The sequence below is a fragment of the Eschscholzia californica genome, unplaced genomic scaffold (assembly GCF_041429995.1).
Source record: "Eschscholzia californica isolate CP2 unplaced genomic scaffold, dmEscCali1.0.p SCAF_1, whole genome shotgun sequence".
Taxonomy (NCBI): Eukaryota; Viridiplantae; Streptophyta; class Magnoliopsida; order Ranunculales; family Papaveraceae; genus Eschscholzia; species Eschscholzia californica.
In genome coordinates this window covers 57,788,897-57,813,322 of record NW_028238198.1, presented here as the reverse complement: position 1 = coordinate 57,813,322, position 24,426 = coordinate 57,788,897, and the positions used below count along the sequence as shown (strand labels likewise).

The 24,426-nt window shown below is 40.2% G+C and overlaps 1 long non-coding RNA gene and 1 pseudogene across 3 annotated transcripts; both read right to left on the bottom strand.

Annotated features, from left to right (window-relative positions):
• Positions 1-6,706: 6,706 nt before the first annotated feature.
• Positions 6,707-11,309, bottom strand: LOC147567807 (uncharacterized). 3 transcript variants are annotated; one of them, XR_015230873.1, is made up of 6 exons: positions 10,668-11,309; positions 9,454-9,533; positions 8,623-8,657; positions 7,748-7,838; positions 7,537-7,607; positions 6,707-6,895 (listed from the first exon to the last, which is right to left on the bottom strand). It is a non-coding gene; the product is annotated as an uncharacterized LOC147567807 (long non-coding RNA). The 3 variants fall into 3 exon arrangements; XR_015230871.1 differs by lacking the exon at positions 10,668-11,309 and adding an exon at positions 9,697-10,614; XR_015230872.1 differs by lacking the exon at positions 10,668-11,309 and adding an exon at positions 10,099-10,614.
• Positions 11,310-14,492: 3,183 nt separating this feature from the next.
• Positions 14,493-15,651, bottom strand: LOC147567806 (uncharacterized; annotated as a pseudogene).
• Positions 15,652-24,426: the final 8,775 nt, after the last annotated feature.

Here is a 24,426-nt window from a genome sequence, read left to right as displayed (position 1 = left end):
TGACTGGTTTGGACTAATCATCGAATAAATAACTTCCTTCAGCCGTATAGTAAGAATCTTGGTAATGCATTTATACAACACATTACAGCAAGATATCGGTCTGAAATATGACACTGAAGAAACATTATCGATTTTAGGAATAAGAGTCACAAAAGTAGAATTTACCTCTTTGAGAAGTTTTCCTGAGCTGAAAATCTCTGGATAGCTTCCACAAAATCATCCCCCACGATGTCCCAACACGCCTTAAAAAAATGGGAAGAGAACCCATCCGGCCCGGCAATCGATCAGAACCAATAATTTGCAAAGCATCATATATTTCATCTCTGGTCACCCTCATAGTAAGAAGAGCCCCTTCAGCTTCCGTTAGCGGGCGTGAGAACTCCACATTAGACATATGATCTAATGCTTCATTATCCTCATCCTCTCGACCGAATAAGTCACGATAGAAATCCACACACATATTAGCTATTTCCACTGGATCCTCAGCCACCGAACCATCCTCTCTGGTGAGTCGAGTGATAGCGTTCCGAGACTTCCGCTCTTTAATAGAGTTGTGGAAATAAGCTGAATTGCTGTCATCGAGAGTAAGTCAGCCAACTTTAGCACGTTGTCGGAGCATTGCTGTTTCAGCCCGTACAACGTTACTATAGTTTTCATTAGCTACTCTATCTTGCCTCCGTAAAACTGGATTTGCTGGATCTTCCTGCAATCGAACCTGCACTGAATGTAAAAAATTCTGGTTAATGGTTACCTGGTTCGTCACCCCATTGAACCGATCTTTCTTTCTTCCATTCATTTAATCGAGCCTTCAAAGCTTTGAGTTTTGTCACCATACGAAACATCGGATTTCCCCGTACTGACACCTTTCATACATCCGCAACAAGAGCACGAAACGTGGGATCCTCTGTGCAAGCGTTAAAGAACCGAAACGGAGTACGCCGGTGTATGTTGGGTGCAGCAAGCGGAATAATAATGGGAGAGTGATCTGAATCCCCAGGCGGTGGAAAATCTGCTTTAGCTAGAGGAAAGCAGTTCAACCAACCACTATTAATAAGAGCCCGATCAATCTTGGAACTGACATTAGCAACTCCCATCTGCCTGTTAGACCATGTATAGAAGCAACCTGTAAACGGGGGTAAAAAATTAGAAAAGGTCAAGTCAGAAGTTCGCCAGGAGAGAGAATCTCCCGGGCGGTGCACCTTTCTAGGGTTTGGCGGCACGGCTTTCTTTTCCGGTTTTCTTGGCAGCTTGGTGGTTGCCCGGCACCTGTTTTCTTCTCCGATCTTCTTAGAATTTCGATCACTTGAAATTTGAGCTTCCTGAGGTCTTTGCTGCCTTGAGCAATGTCTCTCTAGCTGTTGGGGAGGTGGATAAGTTGGTTTGGAAGGCCAACTCCAAAGGTGTGTACAACTTGAAGGACACTTATAATGTTGTTAGGCCTAGAGGGCAGACTGTTCCTTGGATGAATCTGGTTTGGGTTTCCAACTGTGTTCCTAAGCATTGCTTTATAACTTGGTTATTTATGCATAATGGGTTGAAGACCAGGGATAGGCTTAGGAATTGGGGCCTTCCTGTCCCTGCTAAAGATGGTATCTGCTCCACAGGCTCTGAAACTCCAACCCACCTCTTCTTTGGTTGTACCTTCCTCAGGGTGTCTGGAGTCAGCTATTGAACCTGCTGGGATTTTTTAGGCCTTGCTCCTTGTCTATTGAGGAAGAGGTCAGGTGGTGCTGTGATCACTTTAGAGGCTCATCAGTGAAGGCTAGAGTTGGTTGCTTGGTCTTTAATGCTTTCATATACCATATTTGGCTTGAAAGAAATGCAAGGGTTTTTCAGCTTAAGTTCAATACTATCTCAGGGATTGTCAACTTGATTGTGGATGAGGTCAAAATTAAAGTTTCTTCTTGGAAGTGCAGGGTTGAATGGTCCATCCTTAATATGGAGTTTGTTGATAATTGGAATCTTGATTTGCAGCTCACCAGGCCTGCTGTTAAGGGCTATAGATGGTCTCCTCCCCTTCCTGGGTGTATCCTCATTAGCTCAGATGGCTCCTTGAACACTGAGTCAGCTGGCTATGGGGCTATTCTTAGGGACTCAGATGGGAATGTTGTTGCTCTTGGTGCAGGGTCCTCTCCTATGAAGTCTGTGCTCTTTCATGAATTGCAAGGTGTCCAACTTGGGTTGCTTTTGGCCCTTAAGCATAACTGTTCCAGAATTGCTCTTGCTACAGACTCCATGGTTGTGTATTCTCTGCTAGCAGATAAGCATAAATTGCCTCCTCTGGATGTGTGGCATCTTTGGGTGCAAATCCAGCAGCTTTGGGGTGGGTTCCAGCAATGCAGTGTTCATCATGTTGTGAGAGAGCTTAATCAGGCTGTTGATCTCCTTTCTAAGCTCAGGCCTGCTGGTGTTGTTGAGTTTGAAGTGTCCTGCCTCCCTGAGGGCTTGAGCCAAATTCTTAAGGATGATAAAAATGGTAGAATCAGATTGAGAAAATGTTGGCTTTAATGCCTGATTTTTATTGTTTTGTTTTTGCTTTGTTGCTTTTGTAGCTTGTCTTTCTTTGGGTCTGGGCCCTTCCCAGCTTATCAATGCAAAAAAAAAACCTGTAAACGGGCAATCAAATAGTCCCAAATCGGTAACACAGTCAAACATCTCATTGGAGCCTTGAGATGGTGAGCTATTACCGCCTCTCTTCTCATTGGCGAGCATAGTGGTGTTAAAGTCACCTAACACTAGCCACGGAGCCTCAGAACCCATCATAAGAAACTCAAGGTCCCTCCAGAGCTCCCGACGATGAACAATGCTATTGCTTCCATACACCACTGCCAAAAGGAAACTCGAACCATCTGGAAAACGAACACCACCTGCAATAACTTGTCCTCCAATGTGGGACACAGTGAAATCAACCCTGCTCGGGTCCCATCCAATCCAAATCCGTCCATTTGGAACAGCCACGTAATTATCAATAAAGGTCCAGCTAGGATTGAGACTACGCTGAATACGAGTCTTGTTCCTTTCCTGGACATGAGTTTTAAGAGGCCACACAAACCAATACGATTCAATCTCACAAAATCTCTCACACTCTTCGTACGGAGAGAGTCATTAAGACCTCTCACATTCCAACTTGCGAGATTAATCATTAGACAATGGGGGGGGGGGGGGCTGTTTCGAGCTCCTCAGAGGGCTCAGTATTACTTTCTAATCTCGGATTTAGCAAAATAGGGTCATGATCAGTTCGTGACCTGTCCCCTTCCCTTCCCTCATGAATATTTTGGTCCTTTTCCAAACCCTCCTCTCCAGGCTCGTGTTCAAAAGAACCAGGATGGAATTCGCCAGAATTAGATAAAGCCGAAAAAGAATTACCTGGAAGGAGACTATGCTGCGTAGATTTACCACGAACCGGTTCATTTCTTTTTGCTATTTTCCGACGTTGATTATCATGCTTCTCCGAGTGGCCTGCTCCAATGACGAAAGTATTGGATTTCGAAACTACCACCGACCAACCTCCTTCTCTCTCTTGGTCTTCATCCATACTGTTCGGACCTGACTCCCGATTAACCATTGCTGGTCTCTTCTTACCCCCTCCTCTTCCACCATTACTATTTGTCCAACCAGATTTGTTACCATATTGCCTCCCACTAGCATTCTGAGTTTGGTGTTGCAAGTCTTGTCTTTTCGGCCCCAAACGAGTGGTAGAATTATTATCTACCAATCTGACCTCTTTAGGTCTTGATTTACCACCTTCATCAACATTTGTAACAACATCTGGTTTTGGTTGTTTCTTGCATGTCCCTTCATCATGCCCAAAAACAGAGCAGACTTCACATTTAGTTGGTTTCCATGAATACTCTACTTGAACCTGGACAAAATATTCAGAATCACCCTCCTCAATCCGAATAGTTATGTCGTCGGGTAAGTCAGTGTCTACTGCCACTGCCACACAAACACGAGCAAACGCCATCCACTCTCTTGATTCCGTTCGACTATCCTACATTAAAGGAACACCCAATGCACTAGCAATGTTTGAAATACCTTCCGGGTTCCAAAAAAGAAAGGGAATATTTCGGAGATTAACCCATAATGGAATAGTTTTCACTTCTTGAAGTTCCTTCTCAACATTAAGTCGCCATGGACGTACCACAAAAAGTCTCCCAGCAATAAATATAGGTTCGAATTCCAAGGCTCGCAATCTGTCTTCAGTGGAAGAGAAATGTATAACATAAGCCGAATCACCATGTACCGTAAGCTTCATTTCTCCCTTCAGACTCCAATTTTTCAATAAAACACTATACACTAACCCGTAGGCTAGTCTTTCACCAACAAAGCTTCCAACCAGGATGTTCTCGCATAACTTCATTTCATTAGCAAAGTTTGATACTTTTAGGTTTGCCACGAAACGATTATTCACTTTGATTGGAGGTATGTATCTTAGTGTAGCTCGGTTAGCTGCTGTTTGACGTGGGAATAAGTTAGACCAGTTAGAAACTTTATGCAAACCCCCTGAACTTGCCGAAGCACTGCCCTGGTTTGCAGGCCCATGGCCCATTTGCCCGTCGCACCTCGAAACCTACCTGTTGTCGGAACCCTAATCTCTTCGGCCTGAGTTTTCTGTAATTCCGGTGGTTGCTGTTCTTCTTCACCTACTATAGTCATGCCAATACTTGAATTTGGACTGCGAAGAAGACCCGAAAAAATGTTGTTTCTAATATAATCGGCTAATAACTTTGAACCCTGATTGGTTCCTTTCTCACGAGCAGTGCTAGCAGCACCAAAACGAGCAGAACCATTGTTTTGTTCTTCAAGGACTCGAGAGACAGACCCTTGCTTTAGACCAATCGATTTTCCTGTTGCATTGAATCTTAACCCAACTGAACCAGGAGTATCATTTTGTGTGATCGGTTGTTGGTGTTGCAACGCAGCAGAGGTTTCTTCCATCACAACTTCTTCATTAACCCCAACAGAGTTACCCTCTATCATCTGATCTTCATCATCTTCACTTGGTAATCTGTTAGCAGCCAACAAGAATCGACCTTCTCCTATCTCTCCTTCATCCCTTAAACTAGTATCTTTGCCGTGAGAAAGCTCCTTCATGGCTGGAAAATCCAACCAGCAGCCTTTCCGATCAGCAAAACCTTAGGAAAACCCTAAAAAATCACTTTTCACGTCACTTTCTCTCTCCTCACAGGATTTTCTCTCTCCTCCCCTTCCAATATAATTCTTCTTTCTCTGGTTCAATAAAGCAAGTAGAAACAGAAACCTTTGCTTCTTTATATGATTCATGATTGTCATATCCCAATTTTTAGCAACTAATGAAGCTAATCATGATATAAAATATTACCTAAACAAATTATTTGGACTTCACCCGACATCATGCTCTAATGGAAAGTGGGCTGCTCGAGTAGGCAATCTTGGGCATATTAAACAGATTTCTAACAAGTTTATTCAGATGGGGAATGGGAACAGTCACATACGGGCGTAAAATGATGATGGCGACGGAAACCTCGCCAAGATGAAGATGATGATGAAATTGAATAAAAATAGAGAAGAAGAAGAAGAGTTGGGATGAAGAAAAGGGCAAAAAAACCCTAAAACTTTTGGGTTTATTGAGAGAGAGAGAAAATTTAGTGGGTAAGGGTATTTTAGGAAGGAAACAAATTAAAAATGACCTGATTACTAAATATTCATATTATTTTAAACTCAATGAATCTTTATCTATAATATTTTGACAGTTTTTAGTTAATAGTAAAAGGTGTGGACTTTTTTAGTTATTAAGATAAGTTTTTCTACCCAAATAGCCATATTCCCATATGATATTCATAATACCAAAGTAAACATCTAACTTTGGATCCTTCTTTTAACACCTAGAATCGTGGTCCTCTACATTACACGAATTTGTCAACTGGTAGTTTCTCGAGAAATACTTTTGACAACTCTATGTCAAACAGGTCCTAGGTTTATTTTCGTCAAAATTTGACAAAAGACGTGTTTGGTTTTATTTGTTATGCTTCCCAAAAATCAATTTATGAAAAATCCAATTACTGCCTTTGATCGTCTAAGGCCAAATTTCGAAAAAAATTTGGAGAGAAGCGAAAAAACTCACTCAGGTTGGAGTCCTTTCTTTGAACGAACCGAGCCAGAAACACTCTCAGTCTTGGGCTCATGCCATGTCTTGGCCAAGGCATGGTTTGGCAAGGGCCAGACATGGGTTGGTCAAGGGCCAGAAATGGCATGGTCAAGGGCCAGACATGTCTTAGTCAAGCCAGACATGTCTTAGTCGAGGGCCAAACATGTCTCCACGAAGTCTGGGCAACGCACCTCAGACTCCATGTCCAAAGCACTCGAATTTCCCGTCCTAAGACGCGTCTGATTTCTCTAAATCAGTCTCAGATTGTCCGATACACCAAAAAAAATAGATCATTCCTTCATAGTTTTAAAGATACTAGCAAGATAATTTGATTTTTGAATAACTCAAAAACCCCTAATTTTGAAAACCCTTTTTAATAAAACTTTTGAAATCCAATTTGAAACTCTTTTAAAAATCTTCTGAAATTCTTTTCCAATTATCTAAATAAAACTAATTTTGGTAAAATTTGTCTAAAACTAACAAAAATTAGTTGTGGCATAAAGCCTCTCACGCCATTGTTGAGTTATGGTGCTACCTAATGTTCTAAGCAGAATCTAAGATGCCAACATTTAACATTAGGGTGCACGGATCGCATGCTAAAATTAATAATGGGCTAGAAGTTCGAGAATTACCTGGATCCGCTTTTCCCTCATACTAGGTTTGATTCCCCTCGAACTAGGTTTGCGACGTGTTCAACGTGAGGTTCCGGACGGTGGTGGAGGCAAAGGCATGTCAAACCATCTTCCGAGGAGCAAGCCTATAGAGAACCTGTTGTAGAGAATCAGAAAAATTTTAGACAGACCCAAGGTTATATAGAACCTGTTATAGGAGCCTATAACAAATTGTTATGTTTTACGTAGAAGATCGTGAAACCGTGTTGGAATGTGGTGCGGGTGAATTATATGACTATATTGTGTCGAACCAACATAAAACTAACTAAAAGCTCAGCCTCGTATCTACCTATATATACCTAATTTAATCTCTCTAATCAATGTTCCAGGCCATCTAATTTATTGGGACGAAGACTAAGCCCTCCTAGAGCTTCAGGTAGCCCATTTTCCTAAATGTTTCAGGTCTTTTGGACCGGGATAACGTACTGTTGGATTCACTTCAACCCCTGAACCTATGTAGGTGCCTCTGACGAACCTGAGTTGGGATGCATTATCAGTTTAACTAAACCGAAAAAACAAAGAAACAATAAGAAATCAGTTTCAACAATGCTAGGTTGTCCGCCTACTTGACTCCCACTTAACCATTTGGACAACTAAAAAAGAGCAGAGAGATAGATTTGGGGGAAATATGGTCATGCCCACCTCATTTTCCCTTGTTTTATTATCACACGGTCAAGTATGCTATCTTTATTGAATTAGTTCCGCACCTATCATGAGAGAAATATATTTCACACTTACCAGTAAAATTGATTCTCAAGACCGAAACCCATAAGCTTCCTCGGTTTATCATCAAATTTCACAGGAGTGCTCTACAATATATCAACAACATAAAGAATATCAGATTCACCAAAGAAAGCATCAATTAATACCAGTCGTTAATATCTATTCGATCTAGCATCAAAATAAAGGGAAGTTTTATAGTTCATTCCATTTTAAGGTTTCAAATTACCTGACACCATCATATATCAAGTCTTGCAAATGATACAAAAGAGCAATCATTATCTTGTTCCACCAATCTTATAGATTTTTCTTGTATAGGCCTGTAAGCAACAAGAACAAAAAGTTATAATCAAGTTGCTTTTTTCTCTTAGAGATTATTGAAGGTCAACTCAAATGCACTCGATTTTGATTTTCTTGACAATCCTTACGAGTTCTCTTTAATATACTACACGTCCCAAGAAAAAAAAAAAGACAGATGTCACATTTAAAATTAACGTGCGGGAGGCACCACATTTGAAGTATATATGTAGCACAGATTTATCGAAACTAAAGTCTACAATTCAAACAAGTGCCTAATAACAATCTATATCTAGAAAAAACCCTATACCTTGCTATGGGACTCAGCTACTAGCCTTATGCAGTTATGCACCAAGCAATAAAACCAAATGCTCCCTTATGTTCTCTCACATTGTTTTTCAGTGATTACCAATATGGATAAAAATCATGAATGGTTCAAAAAGACGTGATAAGTGACACATTTATTAGGTACATCCCTCCTATCTGAAACCCATACGTAGACATCAGACACTCGAGGAGGTCCATGTTCTGTCATGTGTTTATGTCCAACTGAGATGCCTCCCTATTGTGAGAAGTGTATGTATTGGTCCATGGAGGGGTTAGTTACCCCCCCCCCCCCCCCACACACACATTATTTTCTGATGCCCCTTTTTAAAACCATAAAAGGGCAATTCACCACAAATGTCGCAAGTCCTCTAGAAAACCGCCACAGATGCCTTAACGAAAAAGCAAGGGGGAATGTTTAACTGACAACTATACCAGAATCAAGGTTGAACAATATGCAGTTTTAAATCACGCTAAATGTACCTCCTCATGCTGCATGACGGAGCGAGAATCACCAGCTGCATCCAACGGAAGAACATTATGATCAGTCTAGATTTCATTTATTTCTTGGTCATTTTTACCAACCACACCGATCTTCTCACAGTGAAAAGCCATAAATGTTTCCAAGCATTAGAAACCTCATACGCTACTAAATAGTAAATACCTAAAGTCGTCATTCAGGAGTTGACTGACCTCGGCGGAAGCTAGAAGGTAATCTTACCCTACAGAAGGTGATATAATACACTAATTGTGTGTTCGATATATTTTCATTACATACGTGCAATTTTAAAATTAAAATTCTTTTTCGAGAAAAAACAATTTTCGGGAATAAACAATCTCGGGAAAAATCTCGAGAAAAACGGTTTTCGCAGGAGAACGATTTTGGTGGAAAGTGGTTTTCGGGAAAAAAATAGAGTACGAAAAAGAAAAATTTAACCAATTATTTAGTACAAAAGAATATGTTTGTAAAGAAATATCTTTTTTTTTTTGGGTTAATTGTAAGTTTGAAATTTGGGTTTATTGATCAAAAATCGTACCAAATCTTAGGGGTAGGGTGGAATTTTGGTCAAATACAAATTTTTGAATTAAGAATCCTTAGGATTCAAGAGTCCTAGAATTTTTGGTAGCCAAACAGACCAAGGAATCATGATTCCTACCAAATTCCATTTTTAGTAGATATCATGGCAACCAAACACACCATAATTTCATCTATTTTACTCAAACGAATGCAAATCTCAAATTACTTTCTTGTGTGTAAATAAAAAAATTAAATAATCTTTAATGTTAGTGGGGTTAAAGATATTTGAGTCAAACCTGGTGCACTTTATATCGCCCCACGTCAGTGATTGCGAAAACCAATCAATTTCTTCAGAAATTCCATCTTCTCATTGACTCTGCAATATCACGACAAGAATTTCAAGCACCACTACATTTTCATTTGAAATAACAAACTATAAATCACGATATGTGAGAAGAGGCAAGGACTTCAAAGAAGTCAAGCTAAGATGTATCTACATCCAAAAGCAAGGACACCTACAAGGGAAGCAAGTTTAGTACCACAACATTTAATTCAGGATATAACTTGAATCAAATTGGGCAGCACATCTTAAACTGAAAGCAGAAGGAAGTTCTACGGCAAATCAGAACATGATAATTTATGACAAAGCTAGTTTCCTCAACACGGTTAACAAAAATCAGAACATATCAGAACGCCTTTTTATGATTTTAGTATGACTCATGTAGTTGAGAAATTACCGAAGATTCTAACTTCCTGTAGCAGAATATTTGTGAAGTTTATCAATATTTACATGTCCAGGGACTTCAATGCATCTTGGCCTTAGGTATGGGGCTCGTCAAGTTGTCATTGTTAGAAACTCCAAATGTTTCAGAATTTTTTGTCTTTTTTTTACCAACCAAATCATTCTGTCAAATTGAGAGTTCAACCCTCAGAACTTTTACCTTCAACTCAAACTACTTCAAGAAAGATCTTCAGATATTTCTACTCGCTAGGAATTAAGTAATACTGACATAAAGTTTCCTGAAAACAAGAAAAACTGCAAATGCAAACTCTTACTTCCTTATACATAAAACGTGTCGTGATCAAGATTCCGTTGTGTGGGTCGAGGCGTCGAGCAACACAGGCTGCGTGTGTTCATCATGGATTAATTAAAATGCTAATAATTAAACTTGTAAATTAATTACTAGCCACCTAGGAAATAAGTCACAACAAGCGGAAATTAAAGGTAGAAGGTAGGTGCGGTAAGTAAGGCTTGATAGCGTTCAGTTATTAAACAAGATGGGGTTCTCTATTTATTTTACATAAAGGAAAAGAAGCTGAAAACAATGAGATGCATACCTGTAGTACTATTGACGAATCAACCACATCTAATACATTTCCAACTTTAGAGTCCATGTGAACCTCCACTTGCCAAGATCGACGAATTACCAGTCTAGAATATTCATAATCCAGCTAGACCAGTAAAACCATAATTCGATTAACTATCATAAAGTCCCGAGACAACACATACCTGACGCTTGTATACATCAATCATCAAGCCAAAACCACTTTCCTCCCATTTCATTTGCGAGATCGGTGAAGTTTCTATTTCCGCCCTTTAATAAGACGGATTCATTCCACCAACTAATCTATCGGATATGGCTTTAAGCCTAGTTCCAACAATCTTTTGTATCAGTTTGATAAGAAAACCATTAGACAGGCAAATGGTCCTGAAGCTTTAAGTTTCTTACCTTATAAAATCCTTCGAATATGACCAGTTTCAGAATATGTAATGGAACAAGGAAATTAAGTTTATGATCACTTCAGCATAACATTATCAGATCAAAAGAAACGACAACAAGGAATGAATGAATATAATGGCTACAAGGGAAACGAACAATCTTTAGTATCAGTTTGATAAGCAAGCCATTAGACAGGAAGATGGTCCTGAAGCTTTGAGTTTCATAGCTTATAAAACCCTTCGAGTATGACCACTTTCAGAATATATAATGGAACAAGGAAATCAAGTTTATGATTACTTCAGCATAACATTATCAGATCAAAAGAAACGACAACAAGAAATAAATGAGGATAATGACTACATGGGAAACGAACAAAAATAGATGAGACTTGTGAAAAGCCACTAGTTGAGGAAGATACAACTCACTAACTGTACAACAAGCTAACAGGGGATATAAAATCATGGCTTTACTCTTGTCGTGACTTTGAACAATTAGTTCTTATATGGGGACTCGGTGTGGAAAAAGGAGGCCTAGGCGTGAAAATAGGGGGATTGGAACTAGGTTGGATTAGGGAAAGAAAGAAACGAACATATAGATGTGGAGTGTGGAGAACATTCAAAATAGGTTAGAGGACTTCAACAGCCTAACAAAGCGGAAATTGGGAATGGGACAAAAAATTATGGGAAGATATTTGGGGTTCAACAATCAGCCATGTACTACATCTGCATTTCAAAAGGGGCAATAGTAGACCAAATGTTCAATGCTTCACAGAATGGTTGGGACTTATCTTTCAGAAGGAACCTGAACAATTGGGAAATCCCTGTTCTCATGAATCTCATGGAAATTCTTGAAAGTAAAAAACCTACGGATAGTGAAGACTCATCAGTCTGGGACTCTGGGTAACAGGGAGAATGAAATATTATCAGTAAAAAATCTATACAAGAGAACATCATGCAACATGGTAGATATGGAGTTCCACATTTACAAGTTAGTCTGGAGAAAATATATTCCCACTAGAGTGAGCATTACTATATGGGTTGCACGCCTCAACAAAATCACTACGTTGTCCAACTCACAAATAGATGCATGATGTAAAAGGAGGAAGAAGAAACGACGGACCACATTCAATGAACAGGTAAGAAAAGACTCAAATGTAACGAGTTAATATATCTCATAACAAAACTAAGTAAAGAGAACTTACCATATAAATCCAACGGCTGCATTTAGTTAATGTCGATTATCACCAACATACTACTAGTATAGTCACTAGCCAGTTGCAATTAAAGATCAATCATGCTGAAATTGGCATATGAACTTCGTCGGAAATCTAATTTACCATTGGTATTCTTGAGGAAACAACAGAGCAACCGGGCAAATCTCGAAAATCTAAACATTAAGTACAGGTCCTACAGTTACCAACCTATCATCTAGAAAACCAAACTGATTCTACTCCCTCCGTCCCATTTTGTTTGGGTGTTATTCCTTTTAAGGAAGTCCCAAAATGTTTGTCCACTTACTTTAAATAAGACTCATTTATTATTAATTTATTGATGTTTCCCAATCTACCCTTGCTTTTAATACTAATAAAAAATTTCTATTGGTTCTACACTACTTGCAATGTTGTTTTCATTGTAATACTCTAAAGTAAATATGGGTAATTTAGGAAAATACATTTAGTTAGGAATCAATAAATGAAAATCCTTAATAAGTTGGATCTCCCAAAAGGTCAAACAAAATGGGACGGACGGAGTAGTAGTTAGATTTTACAGAAAAGGTAAAAAAATTCCACAATGGTGCTTGTGAATCCCCCCAAATTTGTTCAAGGCCAAAGTAGTCAATAGTAATTTCTACTCACTACTATTGGCTAAAAAAGAAGAAAGTAAACAGCAGGAGTGGATTAAACAGACGTGGAGATATAATGACCACAAAAAGTTACCAACTAACCAAAAGCTCACCATAGAAACAAGATCTCAAGTATGTCCATTCCTATGAGAGAAACAACAGAAGCATTATCTAGAAATGAGATTGCTAACAAAGTTAGATCTAGTTCGATAAAGTTTGTATTCCTAAAAAAGAATTAATTTTTAAATTCCAATCACTAGAACAGAAACTCAACCAAAACCACTATTAAGCAAATTATTAATCTTTATAAAAGTAACCATGTGATGATCTATCATAAAAGAGACTACCTCTTTGAAAATCAGTAAACTGAATTGGAAGACCTTGAAATAAGTCTCGTAACTTTGGAGTCATTAATATATCCTTGTAATAATGGCTGCATTGTCCTGAATTTCTTTCAACGATGAGACGTTTAACATATTTCTGATTTCAAGGGTATCAAAACAAAATGAACCCAAAATCAAAAGGTTTTACTCAATGGAAATGGCAAATGGCGTGATCCAACTCTAATGTTTCCAACCCCTTGTCAGCTTTGCCATCAACCACACCCATGATGAGAGTGAACACCAAGTGATGTTGCATTATTTGCTTACAGATTATCTTTGAGGATAAGTTCTAGTATTTTATAACTTCAAACTTTGTGAATGAATCCTCCCAAAGGAGGATTTACAGTAAGTATAGTTACATGAAGAAGATTGAATTAGAGATATACTCAAATAGTGAGGGATGATCCAGCCTCTCAAGGCAAATGTACCCTTAGTTGTCACATCACCTTTCTATAAAGTTATGAACTAGAAAGAGCTCCTACAGAAAGATTTGTTGTAAATATTTTGAATTAGAAGAAGTACTTAAGGGGAGAGGGATGATCTAGCTTCTGAACGCAGGTGTACCCAAAATAGATTTGTTGTATGTATTTTGAATTAGAGGGACTACTAAAGGGGAGAGGGATGATCCAGCTTCTGAACCAAGGTGTACCCAAAATTGATTTTTTGTAAATATTTTGAATTAGAGGGATTACTTTTACACAATAAAATCAGACCGAAAGCTTAAAAGACGATTTAAAATATTCCAAGTTCCTGATCAAATTTAAAATATGATGGTTCTTTCAGCTTCCAACATAGTGCATCAACCTCTTATTAAAGAAGGTTTGCACCTTAAAACCTAAACAAGTTAAAGTGAACTCACTAGCATCACACATGAGTTTAAATGGTTTACTCCAATCAGGAGGTCTAATGATAGGGGTTGTTATCAAAAGTTCTTTCAAACGATTGAATGCCACCAAACACTTATCATCGAATATAAAGACCACATCTTTTTGTAATAATTGACACAATGGTGAAGCAATCTTGGAAAAATCTTTGATAAACCTACGATAAAATCCTACGTGACCAAGAAAAGAACGAAGAAACAAGAACCAACATCGCTTGGATATCTCATTGCTTCATAAATATAGAAGCGTATGATTTCTCCATCGAATTCCATCGTCAATGTTCCATCAAAAACATCAATCTTAGTCCTAGCTGTTCGCATGAACGGACGCCCCAATAGCAACGGTATAGAGGAGTCCGTAAAGCCCTCTATCATTTCCAACACACAGAAATCTGCTGGAAACACCAGTTGGTTGACTTGCACAAGAACATCCTCAATAATACCCCTAGGGTATACATTAGATCGATCAGCTAATTGTAAAATAACATTCGTTTCTTTCAACGGTCCTAGATTAAGAGATTCATATCTTGTTCCTTTTTTTTTAGAGCTAGCAAATCGCGAGGAAAAGGTAAAGGAGGAATATAAGAAGCAATACGAGATTTAGATTTTTCTACAAGTACCTCATTCGTTTCAGAACGATTAGTTTTCTGCTTCTCCAAAGTCGACCCCATAGGATCCTCGTTCTTCTCAGCATCTTCTGGTTGTACAGTTCGTGTACCACTTCTCAAAGTCACTGCATTGGCTAATTCTCTTGGATTAAGAGGTTGAGAAGGGAGTTTCCTACTATCCTGTGCCTTTAGTAGATTGATCTCAGTTGCCATCGTGCCTACTTGCAGCTGTAATTCTTTGATTGCATTATCATTAGCTTGGTGATTCTTCTGCATCATCAATGTCATATTTTTCATCATGACAACCATTTCTGACGATTCTGAGTTCTGAACTGGGTGTGATTGTTGTACTTGTTGTTGTATACCACCCGGACGGCTAAACCCTGGCCCTTGAACTGCAGCTTGCTTGTTTGCATAGCTAAAATTTGGATGATCTCTCCACCCTGGATTGTATGTGCTAGAATAAGGATCATATCGTTGTCTTTGCTGATTTGGAAAAATAGCGTTGACTTGATCGTTTCCCTCTTCACAACCTTGGGTGGATGACGGAACAATCGCAGCTGCAATTTGTTGTATCATTGCTGTCATGTTGCCCACCTGCTGCCATGTTCTCGGGTCCCTCCAACAAAGTCCTACAAATGAAGACTCGGGCCTGTCAAGCTTGCTTTCCTCGATGAAACTCTCTAGCTTGAACTACTGTTTTATTGACCAAAGCTCCACCACCTGCAGCATCAAGAAGACTTCTATCAGTAGCCTGAAGGCCCTCATAAAAATATTGGATAATCAATAAATCACTAAATTGGTGGTGTGGACAGCTAGCCACCAATCTCTTGTAACGTTCCCAACATTCATATAGTGTCTCCACTGGCATTTGCCTAATACCACAAATTTCTTTCCTAATCTGAGTTACTTTAGACGCAGGGAAGTATCTCTCTAGGAACAGTTTCTTCAAACTATTCCAGGCCGTGACACTACCAGAAGGTAGATAATACAACCATTCTTTATCTGTGTCCATCAAAGAAAAAGGAAAAGCTCGTAACATGACTTCATCAACATCAGTCCCTGCTGGTATCATGGCCATGACTATGTTATGAAAATCAATTAAGTGCTTATTTGGATCTTCATTAGTCATTCCATGGAACTTCGGTAGCTCACGGATCAACCCTGGCTTGATATCAAAAGTGGATGTTGTCTGGATACACCAATGTTGAATTTCTAGCTTGTGAGAAGCTAAATCCTTGAGTGTACGATACGCGTCACCCATGGCTTCTTCTTCTACCTCTAAATCTGAATCTGATAAAGGGGTATTCACTGCTCGAGTAAAATCTTTCAGCGAAGTACCAGATCGAAGTTGCATAGACAGTACCTGAAAAGAGAGAAAAATAGAAACAAAATTAAAGTAATAAAAACAAGATAACAATCCGTTGCCTCCCCGGCAACGACGCCAAAATTTGATAGGGTGTCAACCGACCAAAATATTATTCTTTCTTCCAACACACTAAATTAGAGTATAAGGTTAGAATGGGTATCGATCCCACAGAGAGGTATGGTTGTTATCTAATTTCGACTACTTAAATAAATGGGGGGATTGTCGCAAAAATTAAAAATAGTAATAATACGAAGGATTTTTAAATACTATGGTGGAGTAAATTGATTAGAGAATTCATCTTCCGTCATCGAACATGTTGTTAACCAAACTTAATATCTATCTTAATACTAATCTTAATACTAATAACCCTAAAGCATCCTATCTCAGATCTACTCCGTCAAAACCCCTAATTTCTTCAAAGGTGCAGGCCGCCACTCTTTGAATTCTTTCCGTTAAATAACTCGATGCAAGCTGCTCAAGTTTAACCTAACGGAAGTAGTGGTATCTATTGGCCGAGGTTATTCTAAGCAATCCGATATAAAAGCTATTCGGATTTAACCTAGGTCATGTTTTACACATAATTGCCTGGCAACATCTCGTCGCTTGCAATTATATTAAGCTACGTGTAACAAAGGTTTCCTCCTATTGCGGTTCGAAACCCTAGTTTAGCTAAAGATGTGATTTTAGGTCATCTAACTCATGATATTAAACGAACAAAAATCCAATCCTAAAATATATAAACTGTAAAACATGAATAGTATTGACCAATTAATAATTAAGAGAGGATAATTTAATTAACAACATATTCACGACATAGACTACATCTCTAATCAATAATATTATTAGCTACACATATTTGGTATTGGAATTGAAAATAAAATAGAAGAAGCGTTGAAAGAAATCAAACGGTGATCGAAAACTATTGATACCGACACCGTTCAAAGCTGCGTTTCTTCTTTTCTCTTCTCTCTCCTTCTCTCTTGATGATTCTAAGCTGCTACCTTCTCTTTCCTTCTTTCTCTCTTGATGATTCTAAGCTGCTGCCTTCTCTCCCCCTCTTTCTAGTAGTACCACCGACTTCCCAAAACAAAAGAAAAGAGTTGGTCTTTTCTTCCTTCTCAAACACCAAGGCACCCACTTTATTTACTTTTAAATTTGGTTCATTAGTGGAATGTGGACCACACTTCCAAACCTACACCAGCTTTGACCTACTTGTCTTACAGAATTCAGGTGCTTGGTCTATAAGTAGCCGTGAGCTGCTTGACCCGCAAGCCACCGATTTCTCTTTTTTTTTTTTTGAAAAAGTCAACAGGGATTAAAGGGACCCTGACCCTTTTATTGAAATAAACCAACAAATACAAAATCCCACATTATAGCAAGCTATAATGGTCCACCAAGAAAAAAAACACAAAAGTAGGCCAAAATCTCCTAATCCTAACTATTCCTTTCCTGTCTTGTTCCACAATTGAAGCAAGCATATACTAGGCAGCTGCTCCACATCCAAACAGACAACCCCCTTACTACTCAGCCGAGACAAAAAGTCAGCTGCCTGATTAAGTTTTTCGATAGGTATGGTGCACCACACAACTCTCAAAATCCTGCATCAACCTTCTTACCTCTCTCCAAGTACTCCACATAGTCCAAGGGGGCTTCCCTCCCTTATCATTAAGAATAGACACCACATTGGTCGAGTCATAAGCAAGAATCACCCTGTTCAGCCCTTTCTCCTTAGCCAACCTCAGGCCTAATAAGACCCCTTGCATTTCATGCAACAGAACACTACCAGGTTTAGCTCTACCAGCCCCAACTGCAAGCACAATACCATATTCATCTCTGATAATGGCACCAAATCCTGCATAATCCTTATCAAAAGCACCATCAATATTGACCAAAACAGAACCTGCAATTGGGGCCCTCCATCTTAAGCCCTTCACACACTGAAACACCACAAGTTTAACAATGTTCAATTTAAGCAACAAGTCAGAGTTTACTGTGCTAGCTTCAATTCTGTCACTCCAAGCTTCTACCTTAACCATCACCTCCTGCTTTATAATGGTAAGGATAGTGTCTGCACTCCTACTAGTCTGTTGAAAAGCTCTCAAATTTCTCTCCCTCCAAACATGATAAATATAGGATGAGAAACAACTAACTTTATGCACAAACTTTCCACCCTTAAAGTACATTAAACACCAGCCAACAACACTGTCACAATCATGAAATAGGCTAGGACTAAGCCCTAACAGCTCCAGCAGCCCCTTCCAAATCACTCCTGAAAAAGAACACTTAAAGAGCAGGTGAAAGTAAGTCTCATCAACTAAGCCACAAAGAAAGCACCTCTTAGGCACATGAAAGCCCCAAGAATTGAGCTTCATGGTAGTCTTCAATCCCCTCTGCATAGCAACCCAGGCAATAAAGGAGTGTCTAGGAATAGCTAGACTAGACCACACCAAACTATACCAATCCACCCTAGCACCCTTCTGTCTCACAAACTCATAAGTAGGCTTCAGGTTGAATTCCCCATTCTTACTCACAGTCCATACTATTGTATCCTCTTCCACTCTACCAATCTCAATACCCTCCAGGTTACCCAAGATAGTATCAAGAAAGGCCTAAGATGGTTTGGCACATTCCAAGACCCATCCTTAATAATAGCAGACAAAGTCATATGAAGAGGCAAATTAGAAGTAAATCTTAAGGATTCCTTATAAGCTGAGTATAGGACCCACTGAGGGTGCCAAGCATCTATCCACATCTGAATACTGTCACCCTTTCCTATCAAGTGGAGAATAAGAGCTCTAGCTATCTCCCTACTCCCACGAATCCTCCTCCAACACCAGGAGCAATCATGAGGAACATCCATGAGCCAAAAACACTTCCCTTTAACCAAATTCTGTTGCGCCCACCTGACCCAAAGAGAATTCTTACCACTCACTAAGTCCCAAACATGTCTGAGGTTCATAGCCTCATTGAGACTCTCAATAGTCCTAATTCCCAATCCCCCTTCTTCTTTAGGAAGGAAAACAATATCCCTCTTAACAGTAGGCATCTTTTTCCCCATGTCCACCCCACACCAGAGGAACCTAAAGAAAATAGAATTTATCTCCTTAAACACCCTTTTAGGCAAGACAAAGACAGAAGTCCAATACACCATAACCCCACATAGAACAGCCTTTATCTACAAGCACCTCCCAGCAAAAGATAGGTACCTGGCCTTCCAAGAATGCACCCTTCCTTGAATTTGCTCAATCAGAGGCAGGCAATCATTATAAGACAACCTAGTAGAAATCAGAGGTAAACCAAGATACCTAATAGGTAATGAACCCCAATTGAAGCCCAACACCGATTGGATATTGACCTTAACCCCATTCTCCATACCAGCCCAATATATAGAACTCTTCTCACAGTTTACCCCTAGACCAGTACCCCTATGCAAACAACTGAGAACCCTATTCAGAGCACAAGCTGAGTCAACATCACCTCTAAAGAACACCATAAGCTCATCAGCAAAACAAAGATGTGTGATCTTTGGTTTCTTGCACCTAGGATGTAAGTGAAAGTTACCCTCAACCTCCTCCTTCAAAAGTAAAGCTGAAAACACTTCCATCACCATAACAAAGAGGTAAGGTGAAATAGGGTCACCCTGTCTCAAACCCCTCCTACCATGAAAATATCCATGAGCTCCCCCATTCACCACTATAGAATATCTAGGAGTAGAAACACACTCATAGATCCACTTCACAAAAATCTCAGGCAACTGGAACTTCTTAAGTATCTTAAGCAAGGCAGACCATCTAACAGTGTCATAAGCCTTCCTAAGATCAATTTTCACAGTGCATCTGGCTACCCACTCTTATGATTATAGTTCCTAACTATCTCATGGGCCATCATGATGTTGTCCTGGATACATCTACCAGAAATAAAGGCTGACTGGTTCTCACTCACCATAGAAAACACCACCAACTTCAGTCGTTCTGTAAGAATCTTAGTAATGCACTTATATACTACATTACAACAAGAAATAGGCCTAAAGTCCCCCAAAGAGGAAGCATTAGAGACAATGCGGGTAGACTCATGGGAGGGGTCTACGCGTTTAAATGGTTTTTTCAACGAGATCCGCAAAAGAGTTTTGGATACTCAAGGCAAAAGGATAGATTAGGCATTCGTGAATGAAATCTATCGACCAAGAGTCACAAGAGTGTGATCAGTGAAGTAGTTCACTCACCTACTAGGACAACGGGATTAAGGGCAGGGCCCTAGTCCGCTTAACTTCGAAGAATTGGGATCTTGGAATCAGGTTAATCAACCAGGGACGGTTTTATATTGAATAATGTGGGAAAAATCTATTTTTCCAAAAATGATAATGAGTTTAAAACTTTGCAATTCTTTCATGTAGTTTTAAGATGACGCAAGAATACGAGTTCAACTTAGAATCACACCTAAGGGAGGTGTTGAGCAATTCTATCAATGAAGGAAGGAATCAAGAGATACTTCTCTAATTGGATAACGAGTTTGGAAACGAGCTCGATGTCCTAGACTATCTAATTTCAGAATTGGATGTTATTTCGACTATTGAAGAGGTAAAGCATCGTAAGGGTAATCGAAATAGGGTAGAACCGGTAACATCTTGGGTGTTGGCAGCCATAAAGGCTACTCTTGAAGAGAGACCTTTTGACATGCAAGGCCACACCATGAGTCGACCACCTGAGGAGTCATTCTGAAGGAAGTCGAGATTGGAGGGGTTTGAAACCACCAAGAAGATATTGAGTCTGCGCCTCGAGGAAGGAAACTAATAGGCCCTTGTGTGTCGGCAAATGATTGAACTCTTTGCGAAACTAGAAGAGCCGGGTTTTTCGATTAGCCAAGAGGCGGCTAACGATATCATCCTTCGTTCACTTCATAAGGGGTTCAATCTGTTCCGGATGAACTACGATATGAATGGATGGAACAACCCCTTAGACGAGCTTGATGCGATGCTTCAGGAAACTGAGCGATTTATCGCTATAGTGGAGCTAAAGAATGGGATTCTTGTGCTTCAAGAGAACGAAAGGCAGAAAAAGAAACCAACATCCAAAGGGAAAAGCAAATCTGCTAAACCTAAAGACAAAGGTTTCCCTTCTAACACTAGATGTTTCTACTGTAATGACAAGGAGCATTGGAAGAGAAACTGCCCTAAGTTCTTGGAGGATAAGAAGAATGGAACAGTAGTTTCCACTTCAGGTATGGACAGTTAATTTATCAAATATTATAAAATTCCCATTTGGTATGAGATACCTTAATGCCTTATCATTGTGAATGTACATGAGCAGTTGGGAACTGAGTATTTGGCTAAAGGAGACGAGATCCAAAAGGGAGCAGAAGCCTAGACTGCTAAGATGCTTAAAGGGATCGGAGTCTTCTTTAGGCACTAGTCTAAATTAATTTGTTTTTTTAGTTGACATCATCTCTGTATTAAGTATTACGGAGAATCTAAACTTGGTTATACGGTTATACCTGTAAAAGAGACACATCGACATGTAACTCATAAAACATGATCATCCCAATGATAGAGTGTTGAGGATAGAGTGTCCAATATAACCAAGAGCGCTTAAGAAGTAGAGAATCGATTGACAAGAAAGAAAGTCTTGAGTAAAAAACAGAGCTTGATCGTCACTACACTTCTAACCTATCCAAATTGGAGCGTCAAAAAGGATAAAATTGAAGAATATGAATCAAGCCCTACCTCCGAAAAACACTACGTCTAAACACAACTTCCCACACATAACCAAAATCTGTCTAAAAACTAAGGGCCATGTACAAGGATTACAGGGCATAAATTAGCTAGTCTGACGCAATTTCTTTGAAAGAAATTTAGGCTTTCACAACCAAACAGAGAACAAAGTGTTTGTTGCTCATGATGGTATCCTCCTAATAATTAATTCTGATGAGAATAATCAGTTACGAAGGATAATTGGAGGAAAGTCGAATCAGTTCGACCAAGAGCAACAAAACTGTTGAGAACAGTTAGTCCTGGTTCCTAAAAGTAAAAGGAAAAGGGACCTAAGTACCTACTGCGCAAGACCAGAGTCGGCCCTGGCCCAAAGCGAGCCACCAAAATCCAAGGGCTTCAATTTTGATGAGGCGCCCCACGAGGTGCCCTAGAATTTAAGAACAATCGCTTCGTAAGGATAAAATCCGCGAAGCTCGATAAGGAGGCCCGGTAACGGCCCAAGTCGCTAGTATAATCACCAGATCCATACCCGCTTGACACTAAGCGTATCTGACACGTGTCACGCGATAGTCACCTCCTAGTACTAAGTTATATGACGGCTAGAAGGTTATTGCGCAATCCATAACCGCACTAATGTTGAATATTCCGTATCTTCCACTTGAAGACGGACGTTACTGACCAGTAGCTTACCGCACACGCGGTAACATCCTGGCCGTCCCTCGACAAATTCGAATACCCATCTGATGGTCAGATCCCCTACCCCTTAACGTATCTCTCAAGAGTAATGACACGGAATAAGTACATCGGTTACTAGCTGGTCGTCATCAAGGCACTCCCTATCCACCACTATAAATACGAGAAGCAACACTCAGAGAAGGGCATCAACAGTACTCGAGTAGCCTATCCATTCTCTCAATTCACTTGCTTTCTCATAAAACATCTCAAAGTTCTTCTGATCCTCTCAAAGTCTCTGACTCATCGTCTTAGAAGTTGGGAGATAGGAGTCTGATAGTCACAAATCAAACGACAACTAGCTAACCGTATCAACACCATACGACCACCACCTTATTGCACAAGAGCTTTCTGGTCTGATATATCTCCCATCCAACGATAACGAGCTGACCGTAACACCCATCCAGCAGTAACTAGCTGGGCGTATCACCATCCTAATACGCCCACCTCCTTACCGCATCACTCACCTAGCGATAAGACGCTAGGCGTATCGTCATCATCCATCCATCGATCCTCACCGTCCGATCCACTTACGATCAGCACCTTATTGCTGACCCCTTTACGACCAACACCTTATTGCAAGTCTCCTTTACGACCAGCGAGTTAACGGCAATACTTCATCACCCTCTTAATTACAGTAAGTATATCATTACCGTGGGGATCTGTTCCGACAACTCCACGAGTCGAGACACCTAAGCACTCCGACGACGGTTACCTCCTTATCGCCCACTTTCACTTTATTTATATTTGATCGAGTGTCTGACTTGACCGTCGGAGCCCCTTAGGCCGGCACCATCCCGGTGTCCCTTAGGCTTCACGATCTCTTTTCTCTTTTTGTGTGCAGGTTCTTTTCGACACGTAGTTGGTCCCCGAAGCATCCGACCCGACCCGACAAGACTTTTGACCGTCGACCCGTTGACTGTCAGACTTTCCGACCCGTAGACATTTTACCATCTACAATTTGGCGCTAGAAGGAAAGGGCCAGCCACTACCGAAAAGACAAGCACCATGGAAGGAGACATGCCCAACATTTCTGTGGATTTCTCATCACAACTTGCTGCACTCACTGCCCAGATGCAAGAAAACGTCGAAAGATTGAGAGCTTTGGAGGAGGAGAACACTACTGTCCGAGCAGAGAACATGCTACTGCAAGAAAGAATTAACGAGTTGGTGGTTCCAAGAAGACAAAGTTTGGGGGACAATCGACCACCTCCCAGCAGTTCTGAAGCAGGAGGACCATCTAATCGCCCAACACCCCCTCACAACACTACTGCAGGCTTCACCACCAGCCAAGTAGGGACAGGATCCGCAAGTGCTCCGTTCATAGCTCCAACACAGACCTTTCAACAAGATCTCACTCAACAGCAAGACCATGGCTGCTCCTCTTTACTCATCTAAAAGAGCAAATGTGAAATGGGAGTTGGTGTGCTTACCTAAGACTGAAGGTGGGCTGGGGGTCAGGAATATTGAAGTTCTTAACTTGGCCATGAATATGAGACATATTTGGGAGGTAGCTACTGGCAAGAACACTCTTTGGGTTCAGTGGGTTCAGAAGCATCTTATTAGGGGGCATGTGTTTTGGACTATGAAGACCCCACAGGACTGCTCTTGGTGTTGGAGGAAAATTCTTGATGGTAGGACCAAGGCTCATGAGCTTATGATTCATATAATAGGAATGAAGCAGATACCTTGTTCTGGATTGATCGTTGGCATCCCCTTGGGGTGTTATATGAGTATTTTGAGGAGCATTTCAGATATAGCTCTTACCTTCACCTTAATACTAAGGTTGCTGATTTTCTTAGGGAGGGTGAGTGGTATGTTCCTGAATTCCTTTCTTATGAGCTTGGTGAAGTGTTCTCTAGGCTTCCTGAGGTTGCTGTGAATGGTGGAATTGAGGACAAGACAGTCTGGAGGGTAAGGTCAAATGGTGATTACTCCCTGAAGGAGACTTATGAAGCTTTAAGGCCTAGGGGTCAGGTTGTTGCTTGGCAGCCCTTGTTATGGTCCTCTCAATGTGTGCCCAA